This window comes from Tasmannia lanceolata, unplaced genomic scaffold, assembly GCF_043159265.1.
Source record: "Tasmannia lanceolata isolate RefF3 unplaced genomic scaffold, GAP_Taslan_0.1 ptg000037l, whole genome shotgun sequence".
NCBI lineage: Eukaryota > Viridiplantae > Streptophyta > Magnoliopsida > Canellales > Winteraceae > Tasmannia > Tasmannia lanceolata.
This window is the reverse complement of record NW_027518714.1, coordinates 38,567,501-38,575,000: the sequence shown is the minus strand read 5'-3', so window position 1 is coordinate 38,575,000 and position 7,500 is coordinate 38,567,501.

Genomic DNA, 7,500 nt, shown 5'->3' with positions numbered 1-7,500 from the left:
CTCCCAAAACCAAACAACGCACACAGGGAGCAAACACGGGCAAACAAGTGACGCCATGGCCTACTCGCCCACCGCCCTCTATATTGCCTAACCCTGGCAACCATGGTCCATTCCCCACTATATGCCATGGCCTTGTGCCCATGGTCTTCACAAGACAGCATCCAAGGCGCCTGAAAGGCCAAGGGAGCCCAACCCAGCAATGCCCAGCCAAGGCCAGGCATTCCAGTGCCTACCCGGGCAAAAACGCCCAAGGCATGCCCCATTCCTTAGCCTATCCAGGCAAAAACGCCCAAAACCAGCCCATTCCAGTGCCTATCCGGGCAAAAACGCCCAAAGCATGCCCATTCCTTAGCCTGTCCAGGCAAAAACGCCCAAAACCAGCACATTCCGGTGCCTATCCGGGCAAAAACGCCCTAAACCTGCGCATTCCAGCGCCCCGCAGCATGCCACCCTCCTATAGGGTTTGCGCAACCAACCCGCCTAACCACCAGTGGCAACCAAAGGTGCTGTTAGCGACGACTTCTGAAGACGCAACGAGACGCGACGGGTTTGCGCCCAGACGCGACGAGACGATGCGGGATCTGCGCCCAACCATGCCTACACCCGCCGACTTGCTGCGGGAGCTGCTCGCCCAAGCATGCCTAGCTTGCGAGGCCTGCGTGCAAGCCTAGTGTGCAAGGCTCGTGGGCAAGGCTAGTGCGCAAGGCTAGTGCCCAAGGTCTGTGTGCAAGGATAGTGCCCAAGGCTAGTGCGCAAGGCTAGTGCCCAAGGCTAGTGAGCAAGGCCTGTGTGCAAGGCTAGTGTGCAAGGCTTGTATGCAAGGCTAGTGTGCAAGGCTGCTGTGCAAGGCTTGTGGGCAAGGCTGGTGCGCAAGGCTAGTGCCCAAGGGTTGTGTGCAAGGCTAGTGCCCAAGGCTAGTGCGCAAGGCTCGTGCCCAAGGCTAGTGCGCAAGGCTTGTGTGCAAGGCTAGTGCGATGGGCCAGTGCCCAAGGCTTGTGAGCAAGGCTTGTATGCATGGCTTGTGTGCAAGGCTTGTGTGCATGGCTTGTGCGCAAGGCTTGTGTCCAAGGCTTTTGTGCAAGGCTCGTGCGCAAGCCTAGTGTGCAAGGCTTGTGCGCATTGGCAGGTAGCCCACCACCATGCACGATCCAAATGCCACTCGAGCGACAACACGGTGCCAAGCCGGGCATGGTGTGCACTCAAAACCAATCAACGGACAGAGGTCATGCGTCATGGGGGGGATCTAGCAAGGCCATGGGGAAGGTCATGGAGGACCTTGGAAGCAAGCGCAAGACGAGAGCGAATCGAACAAGGGGCCAGGACGGGGCCTTGTGCCCATGGTCTTCGCAAGACTGCGTCCAAGGCGCCCGAAAGCCCAAGGGAACCCAAACCCGGCCGACACTTGCAATCGCACATGCTCTCTGCAACACACCATCAATGCCGCCCAACGGGGCCAGCACGAGCAGTCATCCGCGGTCCCCTGGCCCTGCGCACGTTTGTCTTTGAAACCGAGCATCAATGCCACAGAAAGTGCCGGGGCGCCAGCTGGAGCCATCATCCGCGTTGCCATGGCTCGCTTGGCCTTGGCTTGCCAGTCCCCGACACGAGCAATCGCGCATTTTCTTTGCAACCGACCATCAATGCCGCCCAACGAGGCCAGCACGAGCAGTCATCTGCGGTCCCCTGGCCCTGCGCACGTTTGTCTTTGAAACCGAGCATCAATGCCACAGAAAGTGCCGGGGCGCCAGCTGGAGCCATCATCCGACGTGCCATGGCTTTGGTCCCATGGTCTTCGCAACCGAGCATTCGTGACACCCGACGGGGCCAGGACACCAACCCTTCCGACACGAGCATTCGCGCATGTTCTTTGGCCACACAACGGCGCCAGCACGAGCAAAATCATCAGCGGTGCGGTGGCCTTGCACGGCCTTTTGTCTTTGGAGCCAACCATCAGTGCCACGGGAAGTGCCGGAGTCCCGGCATCCGCGGTGCCAAGTCATTGCGCCCTTGGTCTCTGCAGCGGGGCATGCCGGGCACTCCCAACCATTGCAAGCAAGCAAGCAAGCAAGAAAGAAAGTAAGTAAGTAAGTAAGTATTACATATAGGGGCGGGACATGCGGGGAGATCTGCGAAACGTGCACTACGGGGCACACGCGTACCTACCGGGGCATACCGACCCCTATTGGGGCACACGTGTGCATATCGGGGCATACCGGGCCTATCAGGGCACACGCGTACATACCGGGGCATATCGAGCCCTACTGGGGCACACGTGCGCATATCGGGGCGTACCAAGCCTATCGGGGCATACGCATGTATCCCAAGGCATACCGAGTCTATCCGGGCATACGCGTTCATACCGGGGCGTAACGGGCCTATCGGGGCATACTTGGGCATATCCGGGCAAAAAATGCCACAGAAAGTGCCGGGGCGCCAGCTGGAGCCATCATCCGACGTGCCATGGCTTTGGCCCCATGGTCTTCGCAACCGAGCATTCGTGACACCCGACGGGGCCAGGACACCAACCCTTCCGACACGAGCATTCGCGCATGTTCTTTGGCCACACAACGGCGCCAGCACGAGCAAAACCATCAGCGGTGCGGTGGCCTTGCACGGCCTTTTGTCTTTGGAACCAACCATCAGTGCCAAGGGAAGTGCCGAAGTCCCGGCATCCGCGGAGCCAAGTCATTGCGCGCTTGGTCTCTGCAGCGGGGCATGCCGGGCACTCCCAACCATTGCAAGCAAGCAAGCAAGCAAGAAAGAAAGTAAGTAAGTAAGTAAATAAGTATTACATATAGGGGCGGGACATGCGGGGAGATCTACGAAACGTGCACTACGGGGCACACGCGTACCTACCGGGGCATACCGACCCCTATTGGGGCACACGTGTGCATATCGGGGCATACCGGGCCTATCAGGGCACACGCGTACATACCGGGGCATATCGAGCCCTACTGGGGCACACGTGCGCATATCGGGGCGTACCAAGCCTATCGGGGCATACGCATGTATCCCAAGGCATACCGAGTCTATCCGGGCATACGCGTTCATACCGGGGCGTAACGGGCCTATCGGGGCATACTTGGGCATATCCGGGCAAAAAATGCCACAGAAAGTGCCGGGGCGCCAGCTGGAGCCATCATCCGACGTGCCATGGCTTTGGCCCCATGGTCTTCGCAACCGAGCATTCGTGACACCCGACGGGGCCAGGACACCAACCCTTCCAACACGAGCATTCGCGCATGTTCTTTGGCCACACAACGGCGCCAGCACGAGCAAAACCATCAGCGGTGCGGTGGCCTTGCACGGCCTTTTGTCTTTGGAACCAACCATCAGTGCCAAGGGAAGTGCCGAAGTCCCGGCATCCGCGGAGCCAAGTCATTGCGCGCTTGGTCTCTGCAGCGGGGCATGCCGGGCACTCCCAACCATTGCAAGCAAGCAAGCAAGCAAGAAAGAAAGTAAGTAAGTAAGTAAGTAAGTATTACATATAGGGGCGGGACATGCGGGGAGATCTACGAAACGTGCACTACGGGGCACACGCGTACCTACCGGGGCATACCGACCCCTATTGGGGCACACGTGTGCATATCGGGGCATACCGGGCCTATCAGGGCACACGCGTACATACCGGGGCATACCGAGCCCTACTGGGGCACACGTGCGCATATCGGGGCGTACCAAGCCTATCGGGGCATACGCATGTATCCCAAGGCATACCGAGTCTATCCGGGCATACGCGTTCATACCGGGGCGTAACAGGCCTATCGGGGCATACTTGGGCATATCCGGGCAAAAAATGCCCAAAACTTGCGCAACCTTGGCAACCGTGGTCCATTCCTCTCTATATGCCTAGCCCTGGCAACCGTGGTCCATTCCTCACTATATGCCATGGCCTTGTGCCCATGGTCTTCACAAGACAGCATCCAAGGCGCCTGAAAGGCCAAGGGAGCCCAACCCAGCAATGCCCAGCCAAGGCCAGGCATTCCAGTGCCTACGCGGGCAAAAACGCCCAAAGCATGCCCCATTCCTTAGCCTATCCAGGCAAAAACGCCCAAAACCAGCCCATTCCAGTGCCTATCCGGGCATAAACGCCCAAAGCATGCCCATTCCTTAGCCTGTCCAGGCAAAAACGCCCAAAACCAGCACATTCCAGTGCCTATCCGGGCAAAAACGCCCTAAACCTGCGCATTCCAGCGCCCCGCAGCATGCCACCCTCCTATAGGGTTTGCGCAACCAACCCGCCTAACCACCAGTGGCAACCAAAGGTGCTGTTAGCGACGACTTCTGAAGACGCAACGAGACGCGACGGGTTTGCGCCCAGACGCGACGAGACGATGCGGGATCTGCGCCCAACCATGCCTACAGCCGCCGACTTGTTGCGGGAGCTGCTTGCCCAAGCATGCCTAGCGTGCAAGGCCTGCGTGCCCAAGGTCTGTGGGCAAGGCTAGTGCCCAAGGCTAGTGCGCAAGGCTAGTGCCCAAGGCTAGTGAGCAAGGCCTGGGTGCAAGGCTAGTGTGCAAGGCTTGTATGCAAGGCTAGTGTGCAAGGCTGCTGTGCAAGGCTTGTGGGCAAGGCTGGTGCGCAAGGCTAGTGCCCAAGGGTTGTGTGCAAGGCTAGTGCCCAAGGCTAGTGCGCAAGGCTCGTGCCCAAGGCTAGTTCGCAAGGCTTGTGTGCAAGGCTGGTGCGATGGGCCAGTGCCCAAGGCTTGTGAGCAAGGCTTGTATGCATGGCTTGTGTGCAAGGCTTGTGTGCATGGCTTGTGCGCAAGGCTTGTGTCCAAGGCTTTTGTGCAAGGCTCGTGCGCAAGGCTAGTGTGCAAGGCTTGTGCGCATTGGCGGGTAGCCCACCACCATGCACGATCCAAATGCCACTCACGCGACAACACGGTGCCAAGCCGGGCATGGTGTGCACTCAAAACCAATCAACGGACAGAGGTCATGCGTCATGGGGGGGATCTAGCAAGGCCATGGGGAAGGTCATGGAGGACCTTGGAAGCAAGCGCAAGACGAGAGCGAATCGAACAAGGGGCCAGGACGGGGCCTTGTGCCCATGGTCTTCGCAAGACAGCGTCCAAGGCGCCCGAAAGCCCAAGGGAACCCAAACCCGGCCGACACTTGCAATCGCACATGCTCTCTGCAACACACCATCAATGCCGCCCAACGGGGCCAGCACGAGCAGTCATCCGCTGTCCCCTGGCCCTGCGCACGTTTGTCTTTGAAACCGAGCATCAATGCCACAGAAAGTGCCGGGGCGCCAGCTGGAGCCATCATCCGCGTTGCCATGGCTCGCTTGGCCTTGGCTTGCCAGGCCCCGACACGAGCAATCGCGCATTTTCTTTGCAACCGACCATCAATGCCGCCCAACGGGGCCAGCACGAGCAGTCATCCGCGGTCCCCTGGCCCTGCGCACGTTTGTCTTTGAAACCGAGCATCAATGCCACAGAAAGTGCCGGGGCGCCAGCTGGAGCCATCATCCGTGTTGCCATGGCTCGCTTGGCCTTGGCTTGCCAGTCCCCGACACGAGCAATCGCGCATTTTCTTTGCAACCGACCATCAATGCCGCCCAACGGGGCCAGCACGAGCAGTCATCCGCGGTCCCCTGGCCCTGCGCACGTTTGTCTTTGAAACCGAGCATCAATGCCACAGAAAGTGCCGGGGCGCCAGCTGGAGCCATCATCCGACGTGCCATGGCTTTGGTCCCATGGTCTTCGGAACCGAGCATTCGTGACACCCGACGGGGCCAGGACACCAACCTTTCCGACACGAGCATTCGCGCATGTTCTTTGGCCACACAAAGGCGCCAGCACGAGCAAAATCATCCGCGGTGCGGTGGCCTTGCACGGCCTTTTGTCTTTGGAACCAACCATCAGTGCCACGGGAAGTGCCGGAGTCCCGGCATCCGCGGTGCCAAGTCATTGCGCCCTTGGTCTCTGCAGCGGGGCATGCCGGGCACTCCCAACCATTGCAAGCAAGCAAGCAAGCAAGAAAGAAAGTAAGTAAGTAAGTAAGTACTACATATAGGGGCGGGACATGCGGGGAGATCAGCGAAACGTGCATTACGGGGCACACGCGTACCTACCGGGGCATACCGACCCCAATTGGGGCACACGTGTGCATATCGGGGCATACCGGGCCTATCGGGGCACACGCGTACATACCGGGGCATACCGAGCCCTACTGGGGCACACGTGCGCATATCGGGGCGTACCAAGCCTATCGGGGCATACGCATGTATCCCAAGGCATACCGAGTCTATCCGGGCATACGCGTTCATACCGGGGCGTAACGGGCCTATCGGGGCATACTTGGGCATATCCGGGCAAAAAATGCCCAAAACTTGCGCAACCTTGGCAACCGTGGTCCATTCCTCTCTATATGCCTAGCCTTGGCAACCGTGGTCCATTCCTCACTATATGCCATGGCCTTGTGCCCATGGTCTTCCCAAGACAGCGTCCAAGGCGCCCGGAAGGCCAAGGGAGCCCAACCCAGCGATGCCCTGCTATGGCAAGCCAAGGCCAAGCATTCCGGTGCCTATCCGGGCAAAAATGCGATTCGTCTCTATATGCCTAGCCTTGGCAACCGTGGTCCATTCCTCACCATATGCCATGGCCTTGTGCCCATGGTCTTCCCAAGACAGCGTCCAAGGCGCCCGGAAGGCCAAGGGAGCCCAACCCAGCAATGCCCTGCTTTGGCAAGCCAAGGCCAAGCATTCCGGTGCCTAACCTTGGCAACCGTGGTCCTTTCCTCACCATATGCCATGGCCTTGTGCCCATGGTCTTCGCAAGACATCGTCAGAGGCGCCCAAAAGGCCAAGGGAGCCCAACCCAGCAATGCCCTGCTTTGGCAAGCCAAGGCCAAGCATTCCGGTGCCTAACCTTGGCAACCGTGGTCCTTTCCTCACCATATGCCATGGCCTTGTGCCCATGGTCTTCGCAAGACATCGTCAGAGGCGCCCAAAAGGCCAAGGGAGCCCAACCCAGCAATGCCCTGCTTTGGCAAGCCAAGGCCAAGCATTCCGGTGCCTAACCTTGGCAACCGTGGTCCTTTCCTCACCATATGCCATGGCCTTGTGCCCATGGTCTTCGCAAGACATCGTCAGAGGCGCCCAAAAGGCCAAGGGAGCCCAGCCCAGCAATGCCCTGCTTTGGCAAGCCAAGGCCAAGCATTCCGGTGCCTAACCTTGGCAACCGTGGTCCTTTCCTCACCATATGCCATGGCCTTGTGCCCATGGTCTTCGCAAGACATCGTCCAAGGCGCCCAAAAGGCCAAGGGAGCCCAACCCAGCAATGCCCTGCTAGGGCAAGCCAAGGCCAAGCATTCCGGTGCCTAACCTTGGCAACCGTGGTCCTTTCCTCACCATATGCCATGGCCTTGTGCCCATGGTCTTCGCAAGACATCGTCCAAGGCGCCCAAAAGGCCAAGGGAGCCCAACCCAGCAATGCCCTGCTAGGACAAGCCAAGGCCAAGCATTCCGGTGCCTATCCGGGCAAAAACGCCCAAA